This window comes from Stegostoma tigrinum, chromosome 36, assembly GCF_030684315.1.
Source record: "Stegostoma tigrinum isolate sSteTig4 chromosome 36, sSteTig4.hap1, whole genome shotgun sequence".
NCBI classification, from domain to species: Eukaryota; Metazoa; Chordata; class Chondrichthyes; order Orectolobiformes; family Stegostomatidae; genus Stegostoma; species Stegostoma tigrinum.
The window spans coordinates 2835887-2859056 of record NC_081389.1 but is presented as its reverse complement, the minus strand read 5'-3'; the positions used below and the strand labels follow the sequence as shown (position 1 = coordinate 2859056).

The 23170-nt window shown below is 42.6% G+C and overlaps 1 protein-coding gene across 1 annotated transcript in view; it reads right to left on the bottom strand.

The window, feature by feature from the left end:
- LOC125446730 (fibrillin-1-like) overlaps positions 1-23170 on the bottom strand; it is a 570259-nt gene that overhangs the window by 361435 nt on the left and 185654 nt on the right. The gene's annotated exons all lie outside the window — the stretch shown is intronic.

Here is a 23170-nt window from a genome sequence, read left to right as displayed (position 1 = left end):
CCAACTGTTTATCAACCCACAATTAACTGCCCCTGTGGGGCAAGTCCTTACTGTCAACAGCTGCTGGCCAATAAAAGATCATTGTGGGATCCTAGATTGCGGCAATTTAAGGTATGGTGGAAACAGCGAATTGCAGGTCACCATCAAAGGCAAGGGATCTTTCATTGTATAACTTTTGTTCAATGCTAGGTCCCTCAATTGGGCAGAGGTTACCATACAGTGATAGACCTGCCCCATTCCTGGGAGGCCGCTGAAGAACTGTGGGCTTGCTCCTGCAATTAAGTGGGCCAAACCATTATGTTTGCAGTATGTTGAACTGCATTAAATCCAGCCCCTACAGGTTGCGAGGAGCTTAGAACTCTCTGGCTGAAAATTATGCTGGGATTGAAACCCTCATTGCATTGGATATGTTACTGAATGTTGTAATGTGTACAATTATGAATGAAATGTTGAAAAGTGCGATTAAAATATGGCCTATGTGACGGGCTAAATGCCTCCTTCTTGAAGACCAATAAAAACAAGGTCTGGCAATCGCATTTTTATCTGAAGAGAATATGATTCAAAACTTAAAAAGAGGCTCAATGGTGAAAAAGTAAGTCAAACATAAGGAGAAAAACACATAATGTGCACTTAATTGCTACACAGCAATCATGAAGTGATCATGCCTTAGAATTTCTACTAGGACTGATACACTGGTAGATTTTGGACAAACAAATGAAGAAACATGCTTTTTTGTTACTAATAGTAATATGCATTACTATATGTTCAACAATACTTTGTTTTCTACTCTAAAGCTGAACATAAAGTGTTTTCATTGATGAATCTAAATACTTGCTTTCCAGTTAAATACATCTGTCCAAACAAAACTCAATTTCATCTTCTCAATGAGTCTTGAACATAATATCATGTTAAAGAGAAAAAAAATGAAGAGTGTGCATACTGAAATAATCACTTTAAATCATTTTCCTAAACTGGAAACATTAAATATTGACTCAAAGAAAGCTACATAGATTAATGGATCAAGGCCAACGATTTTTCTTCCACTTTAGGCAAACATTTAAATCATCACAACTGGCACCACGTTCAATAAGGTCCTCATTGGTGGTTACTACAGAATTGGTATATTTTTATTAATGGACCATAACACAGGGCAGAGAAGTAGGTAATTCAGCCCATCACGTTTCCTCAACCATTCAATAAGAATAGGGATGATGTGATAATCCCCAACTCAGTTTTCCTGACTTTTCACTATAACCCTCGATTTCCCTACTGATTAAAAATCTATCCCAGTCTTGAATATATTTAATGCCAATAATTAATACATAGAACACCACATTGCAGTACAGGCCATTCAGCCTTCGATGTTGCACCGACCTATGAAACCACAGTTCATTACAAAACTCTGTGATAAAAAGATATTTTGCCGATTAATTACCAGTCATAGAGAGCTTTAAATTCATAGGGCCCCTACAGTAGAGAAAGAGGCCATCTGGCCCACTGAGTTGGCTGTGACCCTCCAAAGAGCATCCTATCCAGGTGAAACAAAACAGATTTTACAGACGCCTTAAACAAGACCAGCATGCTATTAACCTGTGGGTTAGATCAAAGATTTGTAATCATATTACACCCACTGTTGATGGTGCGGTCAATTAAAAAAATAATGGCAGGAGGAAAACCTCATATGCAGTGAAGGTGGAGTCCAGAATGAAAGTGCAAAGATAACCTTCTGGAGGACATTCCAAACATTCCAAAGGTAATAGATAAGAAAAGTACTAATATTAGGAAGAAGGATCTTGAAACAATTTCTATCACAACAGATGAAGTATTTGTCAAACTAACTGAACTAAAGTCAGATGGGTCACCAGGACCTGATGGTTTGTATCCAACAGCTTTAAAGTAAATGGTTGCAACGATAGTGGAGACGTGGGCTGGGATATTTCAGAACTTACCAGATTCAAGTGGGTACCAATGGAATGCAAAACTGCTAATATGACACCCCTGTTCAAGAATGGAGGGAGACAGAAAGCAGGAAACTAGGTTAGTGAGACTAAAATAACAACAAGAACTGCAGATGCTGGAGTCAGAGACAACACTATATGGAGCTGGAAGAACACATTCAGAAATGAATTCAGATTTCTGAAGAAGAGTCCTGATCCGAAACGTCAACATACCTGCTCTGTGATGCAGCCTGGGCGGCTGTGTTCTTCCAGCTCCATACTGTGTATCTCTAGTTAGATTAAAACTGTCTTTGGAAATATGCTGGAGTCATTAGAAAGAAAGAAGTGGCAGCGTGTGAACAAGATATTTCCACTAGAAGAAGACAATAGGACCTGAGGGGGCAGCATTAGAGTGAACAGACGACCCCTCAGAACAGAGATGAGGATGTATTTCCTCAGTTAGAGGGTGGTGAATCTGTGAAACTCATTGCCGCAAAAGGCTATGGAGGCCATGTCATTGAGTGTATTTAAAACAGATAGAGAGGTTCTTGATTAGTAAGGAGAATAAAGATTACAGAAGGCAAGAGAATAGTATTCAGACAAATATTGTGTAACAGCCATAAATCAGATGGTGGAGCAGACTTGATGGGCCAAATGACCTAATCCTGCTCCTATATCTTATAGTCTTATCCAGGATTCCTAGTGAATTGAAGTCTTTATAGGGTATGAAAAGATTGAAAATAAGGAAAATAGGTTTGTTTGGCTGACAGTCATGAATAATCACAGAAGTACAGAATCCCTGCAGGAAGAGACCATTCGGCCCAACAAGTCGCACTGACCCACAAAACAGCATTCCTCTCAGTCCCAACCTACCCTATTCTTGTAACCCTGCATTTACCATGGTTAATCCACTTGCCTACACATTCCTGGATGCTAGCGAGTTCTGAGAAGATTTGTAGCTCAGGTTGAGGTTCTGGATGTGAGTTTGCTCGCTGAGCTGGAAGGTTAGTTTTCAGACGTTTTGTCACCATTCTAGGTAACATCATCAGTGAGCCTCCAGTGAGCGCTGGTGTTATGTCCCGCTTTCTATTTATCTGGTTAGGTTTCCTTGGGTTGGTGATGTCCTGTTCTTTTTCTCAGAGGGTGGTAGATGGGCTCCAAATCAATGTGTTTGTTGACGGAGTTCCGGTTGGAATGCCATGCTTCTAGGAATTCTCGTGCGTGTCTCTGTTTGGCTTGTCCTAGGATGGATGTGTTGTCCCAATCAAAGTGGTGTCCTTCCTCATCTGTATGTGAGGATACTAGTGATAGTGGGTCATGTCTTTTTGTGGCTAGTTGATGTTCATGTATCCTGATGGCTAGCTGTGACAAACACTACATTGGACAAACAGGGTCCACACACAACTTTTCACTTCTGTCTTTGACTGGCCCTATACCTACCCTAGTCATCTCCTTATTCCTCACATACCTATAGAAAGCTTTGGGGTTCTCCTTTATTCTATCTTTCTAAGCAGCAAGACTCAGCATTCCATCTTGGGCTAATAAGTGACAAGTAACATGTGCACCACACAGTGGAGGGCAACAAACACCTGCAACAATGGAGAAACTAACCATGCTGGTGAGTCAACAGCAGTACCATCACTGAATTCCTCCACTATCAATCTAGAGACTACCACTGACCAGAAACGTAACAGAGCCAGCCATATTCTATCATATGTGACACATACCTTGTAGCTGATGAACAGGCTTTGGGGAGCAGTGAAGGTCAGTGGCTAGAAAATCCACAGTAAATAACTCTCTTCCTCTACACATACCCTTAAACCTCATCTTCTCAACTCCATCTGAGGCCCAAGACAAATTTTCCATATCTGATAGGGGTTTAACTGGATATCCTGCAACATGGTCTACTGTATCCGTTGTTCCCAATGTGACCTCCTCTATATCAGTGAGACCAAACACAAACTCGATCCTTCCCACTCCCACTCCCACTCCCAATCCCTGGGTGACATGTCCATCCTCGGCTTCCACCACTGCCACATGGAGCAACAACACCTCATATTCCTCCTCGGCAGCCAATAGCCTGACGGCCTAAACATAGAATTCATCAGTTTCACAATCTCCCCACGCCCCCAGCCTCATCCCATGTTCAACCCTCCATCTCATCCCCAATTGCTTGACCTGACACTACCTGTCCATCTCCTTCCCCTCCTACCTGTTCCAACCTTCCCACTGAACAATCCCCATTACCCCTGCCTACAGCCACCTATTTACCATCCCACCTACCTTCCCCCAGCCCCACTCCTCTTTCCTCTATTTATATCCCAGCCCCCTGGCCCCTCCCCAGTCCTGATAAAGAGTCCCAAACCAAAATGTCAACTCTGCTGCTCCTGCAATGCCCCCTGACCTGCTGTGTTCCTCCAGTTCCAAACTGTATCGAAGCAACCTACTTGCTCAGTCCTCAGGTTGCCAACCCACTAGGACTGGAGTCTTCAGGAATTAAAGGTCAGTTTTCAGAGAGTTATTGCATGCAATGCTGGACAAAATTCACAGGGATGTTAAGAGTTTTTGAACTTATTTTTGTCAAATACAAAAATTTTGAAAATAAGGGAACAAAATTGCTACTGAGGTTGATAGTCAAGCATTGTCCAATTTGATTAAGAGACCTTTTGCTCCCACTTAATGTATGAAGGCACTGCATTAAAGGATGGATGTATTGCCTGTGTAATGGCTCGAACACAGGGGCAGTCTATGTGATGAAACCTTCAAGAACAATTTTAATCACAGTTGGCAACTCTATCGGCATTCCTTCCAACACCAGTAAACAGTTCTGAGAAAGGGTCACTGGGCCCGAAACGTTAATTCTGTTTTCTCCTCCACAGATGCTGCCAGCCCTGCTGAGCTTTTCCAGCAACTTTGTTTCTATACCTGTAAACATTCATGTTCTCCATTACAATCACTGCCATCTACATGATGCACTGCATTAACTCTCCAAGACTTTGTCAATCACAATCTCCACTACATAAAATGAAAGTGGGGAAAAAGGGTAGTAAAGAGTTTTTGATAATCACGTTGATGCATTTACAGTCGATGATATGAACATATAATGATACGACTGGATAATGTAACCATGTCTACTAGTTTGATTAGGATTGGATAATAGTCATGTGTGTTAAGGTGGAATGTAAACTAAGTGAACCCTGTTGGATGGAGGTATGGGTGAGTAAATGTGTAACCTTTTGATTGAAAACTTGTTACCTGTAGGATAATATAAAACCTTTGGATTTGGCATAAAATTTGAGTTGTATGCATTGTTGATGGATACTCTCATACAGCATGAAAACAGACCCTTCCGTCCAACCAGTCCATGCTGAGCATAATTCCAAATATATGGATGATTAAAAGCTTGAATAAAGAAACCTGAATCTCATCTGATCTAAGGGAGAGATTAGAAGGAATCACAGACTTGATGAAGCTTATGCAGGCCAAATAGGTAGTATTGGCCCCCAGGAAAGAGATGAAGACCTCCAAATGTTTATTAATGCAGTGTTTAGGGGTCAGTATCACAGAATGTTAATAGTCACAGAAGCTTCAATATCTCTCACAAATGAAAAGTTCCTGATGACACAGCAGACAATATTAATACGAGGAGGAGAGGAAAGAGTACATAGAACATAGAACATTACAGCACAGTACAGGCCCTTCGGCCCTCGATGTTGTGCCGACCTGTCATACCGATCTCAAGCTCATCTAACCTACTCTATTCCATGTACGTCCATATGCTTATCCAGCAGCTACAAAAAAATGAATGGGTGTACTTATAACCGGGAAATGTAGAACTATCAGTCCAGTGAGGGAACTATTGTATCTACAGGCACACTACGACTGTTGGGGGCAATTATAGATCAACAGGAGAACGCACTGATGTGGATAAAAGGGAGGTTGGGTATGCTTGCACTTGTCTGTAGAATAGCTTTGAATGACTGTCAATCGAAGGAAAAATATAGCGGATTGTATGGAATGTTTTCAGACATATGGGAAAACACAAACAGGACTGTGGATACCTGCTGTAGAGTCAGCTATAGTAACAGGATTAATACATCCACCTAAGAAGCAGTAGCCAATTAAAGGAGAAATCAGGTAGGCACTATTTCCTACAGTCAAGGACCTAAAAGAACAGGGAACAGTGGTATACTTCATCTCTACTACCAACTCACCAATCTGGCTGGTTAAAAAGCCAGATGGGTCATTTCAGTTCATTGTAGATTGTACGGCCTTGAAATTCAGTTACATCCTAGTTACATGATTGTGGACAGACCTGCTATATTCTAAACTGATTAAGCCTAAAACACATATTTCTTACTGCCCTAGATATCTTACGTGGACAATACCGATACATGAAGAGACAAAATCCAAATTTGCCTTTAAAGGAAAACGATTCATCTGGTCCAGGGCGTTCATTACAGTCCAGAGATATTTTAGCAGCTTCTCCAAATTAATAGAAGCGACTGATTTAATCAATAGGGGCAGGACAGCAGCTCAGTGGTTAGCACCAGGGACCCAGGTTTGATTCCACCTTTGGGCAACTGGCTGCACTGAGTTTGCACATTCCCCCCCCGTGTCTGCCTGGGTTTCCTCCAGGTGTTTTGGTTTCCTCCCACAGTCTAAAGCTGTGCAGGTTAGGTGGGTTGGCAATACTGAAATTATCCATAGTGTTCAGGGATGTATAAGCTAGTGGATTAGCTATAGTAAATCGGGGTTTATGGTATACAGTAGGGGGCTGAAGCCGGATCAGATGTTCTTTGAAGGATCGGTGGACTCCTTCCATACTTAGGAGCTCTACGGTTCTACAAATATGCTAGGAATTCTACTGCAGTATATAGATTACTTCTCCATGACTTCTACTGATATGAAGTGCAATAACCTCAAGCTCAGCCAAGTTGTTACAGCAATAGATAAAACTAGGTTGATGGTAAATCCAAATAAAGCATAAGTGGGGCAGCAGAAGGTAACAGAGCTGTGGCATAGGTTACTGCAGGGAACAAAAGAGCTTCCACCTGAATAGAAACATATCATTCTAATCTTGCCCCATTTACTTGCAATACAGGAAGTGAAACTTCTGGGGTTGTTTAACTGTTGCAGAAATGTTGTACATAATTAGGCTCCAGTGTGAAACTAACACTGAACTTAAAGGGAGGAAGGCCATTGACAGAGAGAATTAGAACCAATGACAGGACCTCCAGTACAACAAATAATTTACAGAAATAAAACAATTGCTGGCATCAGCCCCAGTGTTGAAACCTCCTGACTTGACATTCTCTTTTCCACATATGCTATCACAAGAATTGCTGGCGGGGGGGGTACTGTACAGCTGCAGTAACACAACACAGAGACCATTAACATCCTGCGTCATTCTACTCCAACAAACAGTGACCAATAGCTGCACAATTACTTTGTTCTGCCTAGGCATTGGATAGTGTGGCATTCTCAGTGAGTCCAAACTTCACTGAGAGAAATGGTTTTACAACATACCTTCAAATGGTATAAATCATAAATGTAGGACTATTAAAATTACTATCAGACACTAGCAGTGTACAATGGGAAAGTGTGCTGCTCCCTGAAAAAAAGGCTATGTTGTTCAAAGTGAGCATGTGCTCGACCAGGTGGAGAACAGTGGTAGTGAATGGCAATATTTAAGCCTTCTCTTGAAGAAGGAGCAAAGAACTTGCAGATCACCCTGATGGGGAATGAATGTGTAGAGGGATTGCATGTAAGTGAGAAAAGACAAGAGGCGAGAAATTCAAGTCAATATAGGAAGAAGTAAATTTTGTGGGCAAAGGCTGAAGTAATGGAGCTGCCAGGGAAATCTTGTTTCTATATTTTGTGAAGATGGTAGAAGTGGGCTGTACGGAGTTGGGGACTATGATGTGAACTTGGGGTAGGGTGTTAGTGGAGATGGGGTGGGGGGAGACAGTTCCCAAATCAAATAAGATGAAAACCCAAAGAACTGCTGATGCTGTAAGTCAGAAACAAAAGCAGGAATGACTCAGCAGGTCTGGCAACATCTGGAAAAAGAAATCAGAGTTATGTTTAGGGTCAAGTGACCCTTCATCAGAACTGAAAAGTTGAGTAATTAGTATCTTGACAAAGCAGTAAGGGAATGATTGAAAAGTCAGAAGGACAAATGATAGCTGCAAGTACAAAAACAAAAGAGGGTCTGTTGATGTAAACATTAAACATTTACACAAAGCAATGAGGGAACAGTTGGTAGAATGGAAAGAATGCAGAGGAGAAGAAAATACAGATTGGGGCATGGAGGAAAGAGATAATGTTGTAGATCTAATGGGTATTAGACAAATACTGCTGGAAACATATTGCGGATCTGGATGTGAGTTTGCTCACTGAGCTGGAAGGTTAGTTTTCAGACGTTTCGTCACCATTCTAGGTAACATCATCAGTGAGCCTCCAGTGAAGCGCTGGTGTTATGTCCCGCTTTCTATTTATCTGGTTAGGTTTCCTTGGGTTGGTGATGTCATTTCCCGTTCTTTTTCTCAGGGGATGGTAGACTGGCTCCAAGTCAATGTGTGTGTTGATGGAATTCCAGTTGGAATGCCATGCTTCTAGGAATTCTCGTGCGTGTCTCTGTTTGGCTTGTCCTAGGATGGATGTGTTGTCCCATCAAAGTGGTGTCCTTCCTCATCTGTATGTAAGGATACGAGTGATAGTGGGTCATGTCGTTTTGTGGCTAGTTGATGTTCATGTATTCTGGTGGCTAGCTTTCTGCCAGTTTGTCCAATGTAGTGTTTGTCGCAGTTCTTGCAAGGTATTTTGTAGATGACGTTTGTTTTGTTTGTTCTCTATATAGGGTCTTTTAAGTTCATTAGCTGCTGTTTCAGTGTGATGGTGGGCTTGTGGGCTACCCTGATGCCAAGAGGTCCGAGTAGTCTGGCAGTCATTTCGGAAATGTCTTTGATGTAGGGGAGCGTGGTTATGGTTTCTGAGCCCGTTTCGGCTGTTTGTTTGGGTTTATTGCTGAGGAATCGGCAAAAATCATTCACAAAAGAGGAGGAAAACGACAACAAACTGCCATTTCTAGATGTCACAGTAGAGCGAACAACCAATGGGGAACTTCAAACTAGAGTCTACAGGAAAACAACACATACGGACCACATACTGAACTACAGGAACAACCATCCCAACACCCACAAACGAAGCTGCATTAGAACATTATTCCAACGAGCCACCACACACTGCAGCACAGAGGAACTACGCAGAGCAGAGGAAAATCACCTACACAGTGTATTCAAAAAGAATGAGTACCCTATGAACACAGTCCACCGATTCCTCAGCAATAAACCCAAACAAACAGACAAAACGGGTTCAGAAACCATAACCACGCTCCCCTACATCAAAGACATTTCTGAAATGACTGCCAGACTACTCTGACCTCTTGGCATCAGGGTAGCCCACAAACCCACCAACACACTAAAATAGCAGCTAATGAACTTAAAAGACTCTATACAGACAACAAACAAAACAAATGTCATCGACAAAATACCTTGCAAGAACTGTGACAAACGCTACATTGGACAAACTGGCAGAAAGCTAGCCACCAGGATACATGAACATCACTAGCCACAAAACGACATGACCCACTATCACTAGTATCCTTACATACAGATGAGGAAGGACACCACTTTGATTGGGACAACACATCCATCCTAGGACAAGCCAAACAGAGACACGCACGAGAATTCCTAGAAGCATGGCTTTCTAACTGGAACTCCATCAACAAACACATTGATTTGGAGCCCATCTACCACCCCCTGAGAAAAAGAACAGGAAATGACATCACCAACACGGAAATGACATCACCAACCCAAGGAAACCTAACCAGATAAATAGAAAGCGGGACATAACACCAGCGCTTCGTCGGAGGCTCACTGATGATGTTACCTAGAATGGTGACGAAACGTCTGAAAACTAACCTTCCAGCTCAGCCAGCAAACTCACATCCAGAACCTCAACCTGAGCTATAAATCTTCTCAAAACTCGCTAACATATTGCGGAAACCGACACAATGGGGAAAATAACATGTTGAGCCTATGAGAAGATTTTAGTGGTGGAAACCGATTGGGAGAGAACGTGCAAAGTTTTACCAGCAGTGTATCATATGTGCAGAACATAACCCAGGAAAAACAGTGAAAACTAGACCATGTCCAAGAAGGCTCTGTGAACTAATACGGAGAGAAGTTACTAGACCACTTCCTCCATCAAAGGGGAAGAAATAATGTTTAGTGATTCTCATTTAATTCACTAGATGGATTGAACATTCCCCACAAAAGCCTGTTCAGCTATGACTATATGCCAGATCTTGACTGAAGAGGTTTTACTCAGGTATGAAAAATCCATTTATATGGACTCTAATCAAGGAACTCACTTTAGTGGGACAGACTTTAGGGAGACTGGTAAAGTCCGATCAATTAGGCAAAGGTTCCATCTCCCACAGACCCACATGGCTCTGGAATGGTAGAAAGAATGACGAGAACTCAAAATATCAGTGGCTAAGGCAATTTGGGAAAGAGGGAAGGACTGGGCAGATGTACTACCAAGTATATTGTTACAAAAGTAAGGATAGATGACAATACCTCCTCCATGATAATCCTCACTACTAGAGCTCTGTAAGGCTGCATATTCAGCCTCTTACTGAATTCCTTATACACCTACAAATGTGTGGGCAAATTCAGTTCTAACTCCATTTACAAATTTGCTAATGATGCCACCGTAGTGGATCAGATCTCAAACAAAGATGAGACAGAGTACAGGAAAGAGATAGAGTGTTTAGTGGCATGGTGTGAAGGCAACAATCTCATCCTTAATGTCAGCAAAACAAAGGAGTTGGTCTGCCAATTCAGGATGTAAAACGGAGGACATGCCCCTGTCTGTATCAATGGTGCTGAAGTACAGATGATCAAGAGCTTCAAGTTCCTAGGAGTGAATATCATTACCAACCTGTCCTAGTCCGTCACATTGATGCTACAGTAAAGAAGGCGCACTAACGCCTCTGCTTCATCAGAGGACTATTGAAATTTGGCATGTCCATAATAACTCTTACTAATTTTCATACATGCACCATAGAAAGCATCCGATCCAGATGCATCACAGCTTGGTGTGGCAACTACACTGCCCAAGACTGCAAGGCATTACAGACTTGTGAATGCAGGCTAGTCCTTTTTTCCACTGAATCCTTCTGTACTTTTGACTGCCTTGAGAAAGCAGCCAACCTAATCAAAGACCCCTCCCACCCTGGTTATACTCTCTTCCTTCTTCTTTCTTTGGGCAGAAGATACAAAAGTTTGAAATCATGTACCAACAGATTCAATAACAGCTTCTTCCCTATTATTATCAGACTTTTGAACAGACCTCCCATATTTTACAGTCGATCTTTCCTGCACCTACTCTGTAGTCGTATTCTGCATTCTGTTCAATTACCCTTTTGTAAGGGATGATTTGTCTGGATAGCACACAAAACCATACTTTTTACTATACCTCAGTACATGTCATAATAATAAATCAAATCACAAACACAGGACTTAACCCATTTAAATTAACGACTGGAAGAATCAGGGCCAGGCAAGGGGATGCCAGATCACTAAGTAGTAATGTGCATAACTACAGAAGGGAGGTCTGTAAACAACTACATCAGTGACAGATAGCAGGAGCTGCAGATTCTAGAGAATCTGAGATAGCAAGGTGTAAAGCTATATGAACACAGCCGGCCAAGCAGCATCAGAGGAGCAGGAAGGTTGATGTTACAGGCCTAGACACTTTTCTCAAGAAGGGTCTAAGCCCGAAATGTCAGCCTTTCTGATCCTCTGCTGCTGCTTGGTCTGCTGCGTTCATCCAGCTGTACACCTTGTTATTACTACGTCAGTGAGAGCACAGGTTAGGGGCCGGCAAACAACTGCATTCTTCGAGTTTGATGAATGTAAGAAAAAAAACACAAATTGCTCAAGTAGGTATCAAAGGTCAATCCAGAACTGACATGATTCGTCCCTAGATGGTACGGATCCTACGAAGTAATTATGACAAAAGATACATATACAGTAATAGATATGAAAACAGAGAGTAAACAGAAACAATATAATGTGTTGAAAGCATGCACAGAAGCTGAAAAGGACAAAGGTAACCCCAATGAAGTGAGTCAATCTTTTTCACAGGTTTATTGTTTTAACTATGAGCCAGGCGATAGGGAGGTGGGTAGCACTGACTGTAGTGACCATAACGAGGTCAGCCAGGTGGACTTCATAGAATATGAGTTTCCTGACTGGGGCAGACATTGTGCTCCCTGATAGCTGGATCAGTGTCAAGGACCCTCCATGTATAAATAAAGAGTGATGGGATACCAGCCTCTGTAGAGTTATTTCAACAGGGCAGGTAAGTGATGACACATGCTTACATCCTGGATAGTACATTTAACTGTGAAAACGGGGAATGAAGTAGAGGTGCTGGTGTTGGACTGGGATGGACAAAGTCAGAAATCACACGGCATCAGGTTATACTCCAACGTGTTTATTTGAAAACAGAAGCTTTTGGAGTCTCAGTCCTAGATCAGGTGTTAATGAGAAGGGTAGTATCAGACACAGAGTTTATAAGTAAAAGATCTAATGTTCACACCATTGATGAGAATGTACTAAACAAACCTAAGATGCTCTTAAATCTTCAATCGCTTAAAGGTTTTAATTGATTAACATGTATATGTAAATCCCTGAATTCCTTTCAAGTCACCATCCTGAGAGAACTAAAGGTTTATTCAGTGAGAAAAACAGATGACATTTTAGGTCAGACAACACATTCTAGGTGTGAGACTTTTTTTAGAATCTGTTTCTATTTTAGTTTGGAGTCAGACTGGTTTTATTTCTAAAGTCAGAATTTATGAAACACGGTATTGACTGACTGTGTGTAACTTGTGTGCTTTTTGAATAAAATAGATTGTAACTGCAAATGCAAATTCACCCCACGTGTGTGTGTGTGTGTGTGTGTGTGTGTGTGTGTGTGTGTGTGTGTGTGTGTGTGTGTGTGTGTGTGTGTGTGTGAGTGAGTGTGTGTGAGTGAGTGTGTGTGAGTGAGTGTGTGTGAGTGAGTGTGTGTGAGTGAGTGTGTGTGTTGTGTGTTGTGTGTATGTGTGTGTGTATGTATGTAATGCAGAATGAGGACAAGAAAATGAAATAATCTGGGAATCAGGGATTATTCCAATTAGTAGGTGTTGGCTCCAAGTGAAAAGAGGGAAAGGCTAGGAACCAAATCATGCCATTTTACTGTATCAGACTGGTATATTCTAGGCACTAAACTCAGGAAGGTATAAGCGGTCAGTATGGAACAAGGATAGGGTACTTCTGGTATACATGAAATTTAACCATCCATTTTGAGTCTGAGAGAAACTATAACAGAAGTCAATGCTTCTGCAGATTGACAATCTTGCCCTCAGTTGTATGGGAATCTGGATTGGATGGTCAAATTTGTCAAGAATGATCCAGTGTTGTAATTCATAGACATTGCTGAAATGACATAAAATCTTCTAATCTCTGAAATGGTGGTGACCAAAAGCTGACAATGCTGAGAGTACATCCCCTCCAGATGGGATAGTAAGGATAGGGAAGTCAACATCCTTTTTGCTTGTTTGTATGGCATGCCCAAAAGTGACCTACAATTTTACAGTCTGCCCTACAGTGACTGTGCCGTAAACATTCAAGTTCAATGAAATAGTCTGCATACTGCAATTACAAATACAAATAATTGTTGGCTGCAAGACTCAGATTGGCCCTGGGTATAAGGGGAAGAGAAGGTGGAAAAAGATATAGGGGTCCTTTATATAAGTGCTAACTCTGCATTAAACCCTGCTTCAATTTATGAATTAAACTATTTTGCATCATGAGTGACAGACGAAACTGACAGGGAATTACAATATAATGTTCACAGAACAGTATATCGCCTAACAGCTACTATTACATAAGGAAAAGGATTGTGGGAGGCAATAAACATTATTAGTTAAGGGCTAGATGATGCACCCAACTTCCAAACCAAGGGAAGGGTGCTTGGCATGCTGGCACGGGACTTAAGAGTCATGGAGGCACAGAGATGTACTGCACAGAAACAGAGCATTCAGTCCAACTCATCCATGCTGACCAGATACGTTAAATAAATCTAGTTCTATTTGTCAGCATTTGGCTCATATCTTCAAAACCCTTCCTATTCATAAACCAATCCAAGTGCCTTTTAAAAGTTGTAATTGTACCAGCCTCCAACTACCTTTGACAGCTCATTTCATACATGCACCACCCTTTGCATGAAAAGGATACCCCTTAGGACCCTTTTAAATCTTTCTCCACTCACCTTAAACCTATGCCCTTTAGTTCTGGACTTCTCCACCCTGGGAAAAAGATCTTGCCAATTTATCCTACACATGCGCCTCGTGATTTTATAAACCTCTAAAGGTCAGCTCTCAGCCTCCAACGTTCAAGGGAATATAGTCCCAGTCTATTTAGCCCCTCCCTATAGCTCAAACCCTCCAACCATGGCAACATCCTTGTAAATCTTTGTTGAACCCTTTCACGTTTCACAACATCCTTCCTACAGTAGAGAGATCAGAATTGCATGCAGTATTCCAATAGCAGACTAATTTAAATTCTATACAGCCACAACATTACCTCCTAACTCTTATATTCAATGCACTAATCAATAAGGGCACCAAATGTTTTCTTCACTATCCTACCTACCTGCAACTCCACTTTCAAGGAACTATGAACTTGCAAGGTCTCTTTGTTCAGCAAAACATACCATTAAGTGTATAATTCTTGCTCTAATTTGCCTTTCTAAAATGCAGCATTTCACATTTATCTAAATTAAACTCCATCTGCCACTCCTTGGTCCATTGGTCCATCTGATCAAGATTCCGTTGTATTCTGAGGTAACCTACTTCACTGTCCACCACACCTACAATTTTGGTGTCATCTGCAAACTTACTAATGATGTCACTTAATTGGAACAGTATTTGGAATGGTTCCAGAACATTTATTTGAGCCCAAATATCGATTAATATCTCATCAACTTGCAAAGCTGAAGCAAGAATTAGCTGCCACATCACAAGAGAGGAAAGAAGGGGACAACCGAAGAACACTATGTACTGCTTTCTGCAACAGTTACCAGTCTGAAACAGTGGGAGTGGAACACAGTGGATGGGTGTATTGGGCAAATCAATTAGACACATCAGCTACATTAATTCCTCAAATTGGTTGAGCAGCAGTGAATACTGTGTAGATTCCCAAAGTTACATTGCACGTTCACACCAGACCTTAGAACCCTTAATTAGTATTAAATTGCACTCACCATGATACCAATCTCAGAGGCTTTTAGAGTAATACAAGTCTCACCGACATAATGGTATTTTATGACGGGAGAGACAGAAATGGTTCTAAGGGATTGGGATGTTAGCACCCATAGTTCTGCATGCAAGTGACCAACTTCCTCACCCTGGGAGACTATCAATGACCTGGTTGAACAACAAAATACAGATTCAGTCCATAGTGGGATGACACAGTACTTACCAATTTAAACCGTGGGCCAGACAGCACAAAGGGCCATGTGTCACGCCAAGAAGTTGGCATACCAGTATGTGTATGCAGCCAAAGAACAAACAAGTCAAGGATATATTCAATGATAATAGGAAGTGCAGATGCTGTAGAATCCAAGATAACAAAGTGTGGAGCTGGATGAACACAGCAGGCCAAGCAGCATCTCAGGAGCACAAAAGCTGACGTTTTGGGCTGAGACCCTTCATCAGAGAGGGGGATGGGGAGAGGGAACTGGAATAAATAGGGAGAGAGGGGGAGGCGGACCGAAGATGGAGAGAAAAGAAGATAGGTGGAGAGGAGAGTATAGGTAGGGAGGGGATAGGTCAGTCCAGGGAAGACGGGCAGGTTAAGGAGGCGGGATGAGGTGGTAGGTAGGAAATGGAGGTGTGGCTTGAGGTGGGAGGAAGGGATGGGTGAGAGGAAGAACAGTTTAGGGAAGCGGAGACAGGCTGGGCTGGTTTTGTGATGCAGTGGGGGGAGGGGTCGAGCTGGGCTGGTTTTGTGATGCAGTGGGGGGAGGGGAGATTTTGAAGCTTGTGAAGTCCACATTGATACCATTGGGCTGCAGGGTTCCCAAGCGGAATATAAGTTGCTGTTCTTGCAACCTTCTGGTGGCATCATTGTGGCCCATGATGGACATGTCGTCTAAAAAATGGGAGGGGGAGTTAAAATGGTTCGCGACTGGGAGGTGCAGTTGTTTGTTGCGAACCGAGCAGAGGTGTTCTGCAAAGCGGTCACCAAGCCTCTGCTTGGTTTCCCCAATGTAGAGGAAGCCACACCGGGTACAATGGATACAATATACCACATTGGCAGATGTGCAGGTGAACATCTGCTTGATATGGAAAATCATCTTGCGGCCTGGGATAGGGGTGAGGGAGGAGGTGTGGGGGCAAGTGTAGCACTTCCGGTGGTAGCAGGGGAAGGTGCCGGGTGTGGTGGGTTGGAGGGGAGTGTGGAGCGGACAAGAGAGTCATGGAGAGAGTGGTCTCTCCGGAAGGCAGACAAGGGTGGGGATGGAAAAATGGCTTGGGTGGCGGGGTCGGATTGTGGATGGCGGAAGTGTCGGAGGATGATGCGTTGTATCCGGAGGTTGGTGGGGTGGTATGTGAGAACGAGGGGGATCCTCTGGGGGCAGTTCTGGCGGGGGCGGGGTGTGAGGGATGTGTTCGCTCGACCCCTCCCTCCACTGCATCCCAAAACCAGCCCAGCCTGTCTCCGCTTCCCTCACCCATCCGTTCGTCCCACCTCAAGCCGCACCTCCATTTCCTACCTACCACCTCATCCTGCCTCCTTGACCTGTCCGTCTTCCCTGGACTGACCTATCCCCTCCCTACCTCCTCACCTGTACTCTCCTCTCCACCTATCTTCTTTTCGCTCCATCTTCGGTCCGCCTCCCCCTCTCTCCCTCTCCCCATCCCCCTCTCTGATGAAGGGTCTCAGCCCGAAACGTCAGCTTTTGTGCTCCTGAGATGCTGTTTGGCCTGCTGTGTTCATCTAGCTCCACACTTTGTTATCAAGGATATATTCAAGTTGGGTAGATGAGCCAAGCATACAACACGGCAAGGAAATTAATGGGAGGATTTTCAGATACCCCTAACAGTCTGTAGCCCAGTAGTGTTAGTGTGGAAAATTTATCCTACGTCATCACTGGGGAGTACAAGAGTACCAAAGTCCCAAAGTCCCACAATATACCCAGAAAAAAAGGGAAAGGAGAAGTGTTATGAATAACAATATATAAGGTTTGGTTGTTTTGGATTCCACCCGAAATCTGGACGACTGGCCATCAAATAATTACGGAGGAGTCTTCAACATCCGTATTTAGCTTACATGGGCATTTATCAAGGGCCAGCGGGAGGGTATGAAAGGGGGAGAAAAGAACAGTAAAGAGTTTCTGATAATCACAAGTACGTACTAACAGTTAGGACACATGAACATGGTATATGATTGAATAACAGTCATGTGAACTGGTTTGAATATGATTGGATAATATAATAATATGTATTAAGTTGCACATTAAACTATTTTGGAGGGTGCTATTGAGAAGCAGTTCAACAGTACTCCGGGTGGAGTCGGCTCAGATACGAGCAACCTCCCAGGAGTGAATAAAAGTGAGGCAAGCTCGAGCAGAGTGGCTAGGGATCTTTGAGAAAGGCTGCTGTGTGGTGGAAGTGCTGTTGGAGATTTAAGTGTAAGCCTTGGTGACTATCAAGTTTCAGCTAGAAGATCAAACAGCAACGAGGTAAAGGCAAGGTAAGATTCTGTTTTTTGTCTTAATGTGAAGGTTCAGAGATGGCAATTAAGGCAGTGGTGTACTCCTTCAACCAGATGTGGGAGATCAAGGCGCAGTCTAGTGTCTCTAGTGTGGTCATAGACCATGTGGTTCAATTGGAGCAGCACACTGAGGAGCATACGGGGACAGGAAATGTGATAGACATTAGTTATGGTGATGTGGTCACACCATAGTTTCACTCAGGCAGATTGCTGACCACCAAGAAAGGCAGCAGGTAGAGCAGGGGTCTCTGGTGGCTATTCCTCTCCCAAACCAGTTTTCGATACCGGTGGTGGGACTGTCTCTCAGGAGAATACAACAGCAGCAGCCAGGCCAGTGGCACCACACCTGGCTCTACTGTAGACCAGGATCGGGTAAAGTCTAAGCGAAGGTTAGCAGTAGGAGACTCACTAATCAGGGGCACAATCAGGCATTTATGTAGCCATGATTGAGACTCTAGGATGGTATGCTGCCTCCTTGGTGCCAGGGTTAAGGGTGTCTCTGAGCAGTTGCATGAAATTCTTAAGTGGGAGGGTGAGCAGTCAGAGGTTGCTGTACATATTGGTACCAATGATATAGGTAGGAAAAGGGATGAGGTCCTGAAGAGGGATTACAGGGAATTAGGCAGAAGGTTAAAATGGGCATTAAGTGTCGTCATTTCTGGATGAGTTTCAGTGCTACGTGTTAGCAACAGTAGGAATAGTATGATTTAGCAGGTGAACATATGGCTTGAGAGCTTGAGCAGGGATTCAGATTCTTGGATCACTGGGATCTGAACTGAGATAGAGGTGGCCTCTACAAGAGGGACAGTTTACACATAAACTGGAGGGGGACCAATATCCTGGAGGGGGACATTTGCGAGAGCCATTCAGGAGGCTTTAAACTAGTTTGGCTGGGGGTGTGGACATAAAAAAGAAGTTTGAGGGTTGTACAGAAGTTAATGAGAGCAAGTTAAATAGTAAAGGCAATGTTGGTAATTCTAGTACTGGACAGGACAAGCAAGAGCGCAGCAAAAAGCAAGGGAAGTCTGTTTAAACTGCATTTATTTCAATGCAAGAGGCCTGGTAGGTAATGCAGATGAACTCAGGCCATGGGTGGGTAGATGGGACTAGGATGTTATAGCTATTACAGAAACTGAGGGAGGGACAGGACTGCAGATCAATGTTCTACGGTACAGATGCTATAGGAAGGATAGAAGGATAGGCAAGAGAGAAGGGGGAGTTGTTTGATTAAGGAGAAGAATATCATGGCAGTACTGAGACAGGACATTCTTGCGGGTGTGTCCACTGACTCTATATGGGTAGAACTGGGAAATAAAAAGGAGGAGATCACTTTGATAGTATTGTTCTCTAGGACCCCCAACATTCAGCAGGAGGTTGAGCAGCAAATATGGAAGGAGACTGCAGGTAGCTGCAAATATAATCAGGTTGCAATAGTAGGGGATTTTAACCGTTTTAACATCGGACTGCCATAATGTTAAGGGCTTGAATGGAGAGATATTTGTTAAGTGTGTTCAGGAAGAATTTTTCATGCAGTATGTAGATGGCCCAACTAGAGAAGGGGCAAAATTTGACCTCTTCTTGGGAAATAAGGCAGAGCAAGTGAAAGAAGTGTTAATGGGGGAACACTTTGAGATCACTGACCATAGATCCATTAGTTTCAAAATAACTATGAAAAAGGATATGTCTGGCCCACAAGTTGAAGCTGTAAATAGGGGCAAGGCCAATTTGGATCATTTTAGACAGGAACTTTCAGAAGTTGATAGCGAGAGGCTGTTTACAGACAAAGGGACATCTGGAAAATGGGAGACTTTCAAAATTGAGTTAATCAGGTTCAGGGATAGCACATTCCTGCTAGAGTGAAGGGTAAAGCTGGAAGGAGTAAGAACCCTTGATGACGAGAGTTATTGAGGCCCTGGTCAAGACAAAAGAGGCATATGACATGTACAGACAGTTGGGGCATTGGGACAGGGACATGGGGACATGTCTTCTATGCCACCAGTTTTGGTGTCGTCTACAAAATTACTAACCATTCCTTCATCATCAAAGAATAGCTTTGTGATGAAAGAAGAAAAAGGACAAAGCAGCAAAAACTGGACGTCTTTTTTGAGCCAACTTCCAAGAAACAGTCAGAGACAATGAACACAGCCATCCACTTCTGGAGTAATCATTTTTCGCCCTAACCCTTCAATCACAATTGCATCTGAAGGTGGTGATGATTATGATGATGTCAAGCCTCAGCCTCTGCATTAATAACACAGCAACCTCAAAACCTCCTCCCTCAAACCATCTTGACATTTTTTTCAAGGTAAGGTGTTAAATTTACTTATATTTCATTACTAGATATGAATTAAACATTTATTCAACCTGTGCTATCCTTTGTATTAGGCTTTTGAGTGGCTTTTGAGCAATTTTGAGTAACCTATTTTGGTGGTGAGCCCCAACCCTGATTTTCGAATAGGCCCCATTATTTTTATAGCACGATTTTCTATAACGTGATGTTGAGCAGGAATGCGACTAATGCATTTTATGTCTCTGATCTCTTGTCATCACACTGTTGAAGGTCTTCCACTTGTCAGACATCCTTTTACCTGAGAACAGTCTACTCCAATCAACTTTTGAACGTTCTTGCCTTATAACATCAAACTTTGGCTTACTCCAATTAAAACATTAACTTTTATCCTTATCCTTTTCCATGACCAGTTTGAAACTAATGGAATTATGATCGCTAGACCAAAGAGTTCCCCCGCTTCTACTTCAGTCACCTGCCCTGCTTTAAAGGGAATTCCTTCAGAAGTATCGAGGGTGTAGAAGTACACTTAAGAGAAAAATCAGGAGAGCTAACATGGGACCCAAGATAGCTTTGACAGGCAAGGCGAAGGAGAATCAAAAGAGATTTTATTAGGATATTAGAGGCAAAAGAGTAACTAGGTAGAAAACAATGGCCTCTTAAAAATCAATAAATTCCTCTCTGTGTAGATACAAGAGAAGGTTGAGATCCTAAATGAGTATGTCTCGTCAGTATTTACCATTGAGAAAGGTATGAATGCTAGGGAACTTGGGGAAATAAATGTTGATGTCTTGAAGACAGTTCACATTACAGAAGAGGAGATGCTGTAAGTCTTAAAACTGATCAGGTAGATAAATCTCTGAGGCCTGATAAAATATGTCTCAGAACTTTACAGGGCCTCTAGCAGAGACATTTGTATCATCGACAGCAAAAGGTGATGTGCCCAAAGATTGGAGGGTGGCTAATGTTGTGCCATTATTTAAGAAAGGCTGCAAAGAAATGCCTGGGAATTACAGACCAGTGAGCCTCATGTCTGCAGTGGGCAAGTTGTTCGAGGTGATTCTGAGAGACAGAATCTACAGGCATGTGAAGAGGCAAAGATTCATTTGGCATAGTCAGCATAGCTTTGGGCATGCGACATGATTAGGAAACTGTCTCACAAACTTGACTGAGTTTTTTGAAGGGGTGTATAACAAATTAGATGAGGCCAGTAGGGTTGACATTATCAACACAGACTTTAGCAAGGCCTTTGATGAGGTACCACATGGTAGATGGTTGAGTAACGTTAAATCTCACAGGATCGAAGGATACTGGACACAAAATTGGCTTGACTGTAGAAGACAGCGCATGGTGGCAGTGGGTTATTTTCAACTGGAGGCCTGTGACCAGCAGTATGCCACAGGGAATTGTGCTGGGTCCCCTGTTATTAATCCAGAAATCTTCTGGAGTTTCTTCTGAAGTGCCAACATTCAGGCAGCCCCTCAATCATATTCACATCAGCGATACAAAGACAGAAGATCCAATAACATCTTCTTGAAGCAAGAGAGGATGGGAAATAAATATCATTTCTCCTATATCCCCTGCCCACAATCAAAGCAATTTATTAAAAAATGAAAAAGGATGTGGCAAAAGAAAGCTGGTCAACTTTGAGACAGCTCTCAAGGTAAATACACTCTTCAATAATTTATCCTTTAAGTACACGCTTTGGAATCGTGACATCTAATGATTTGCACTAGTCACTGTGGCCATGATTACAGTGGAATACTTCAGCTTATGGTCTTATGTCGTACAGCTTACTAACACAAAAACAAGATATGGCAAAAAATAATTTGAACCAAATAGAAAACTGGCTAACGGGCAGGAAACTGTGAATGAGGATACGGGATCATTTTTCAGGTTGGCAACCTGTTACCAGTGGTGTTTCACAGAGATCAGTCCTGAGATCACAACTGTTTACAGTATGTATTAATGACTAGGAGAAACAGAATGTAATGTAGCTAAATTTGCAAATGACACAGAAAAGACAAGTGCTAGAAAGATACAATTTACAGAAATATATTGATAGTTTATGCAAGTGGGAAAAAGTTGGCAAGTGTCGTGTAATGTGGGAAAAATGTGAAGTTTTTTTTAATTCATTCATTGTGGACTTGTTATCATTTTATTGCCCATCCCTAATTGACTTTGAGAAGATGGTGGTGAGCTGCATTCTTGAATTATTGCAGGCCACATGCTGTAGCTGACTCACAAAGCCCCTAGGGAAGGAACTCCAGAATTTTGACCCAGTGACAGTGAAGAAATGGTGATATATTTCCAAGTCAGGATGGTGAATGACTTGGAGGGAACTTGACTGTGGTGGTGCTCCCATGTATCTGCTGCCCTTGTCCTTCTAGATGAAGTGGCCACGGGTTTGGAAGGTATTGTTTAAGGATCTCTGATGCGTTTCTGCAATGCATCTTGCAGATAGTGCACACTGCTGCTATGGAGCATTTGGTGGTGGAGGGAGTGGATGCTTGCAGATGTGATGCCAATCAAGTGGGTTGCTTTGCCCTAGACAGCGTCAGACTACTCAAATGTTTTGAAGAAATCCAAGCCAAGTGAGGAGTGTTCTATCACACTCCTGACTTGTGCCTAGTAAAAAGTTTGGGAAAACAGGAGGTGTGTATACATTGCAAAGTTCCATGCCTCTGACCTGCTTTTGTAGCCATTGTGTGGTGAATTCAGTTGAGTTTCTGGTCAATGATAACCCCAAAGATAATGATAGCTGGGGACTCAGTGATGGTAATACCACTGAATATCAAGAGGACATCTGTTACTGGGGATAGTCATTGCCAGCCACTTGTGTGTCACAAATGTTACTAGCCACTCATCAGACCTACTGTGGATATTGTTCAGATCATGTTGCACTTAAAACGGACTACTTCAGTATCTAAGGAGTTGCGGTGCTAAACATTAGGCAATCATCAGTGAACATCCCCACTTTTGACCTTATGATAGAGGGAAAGTTATTGATGAATCAACTGAAGATAGTCGGGGCTGGGACACCACCC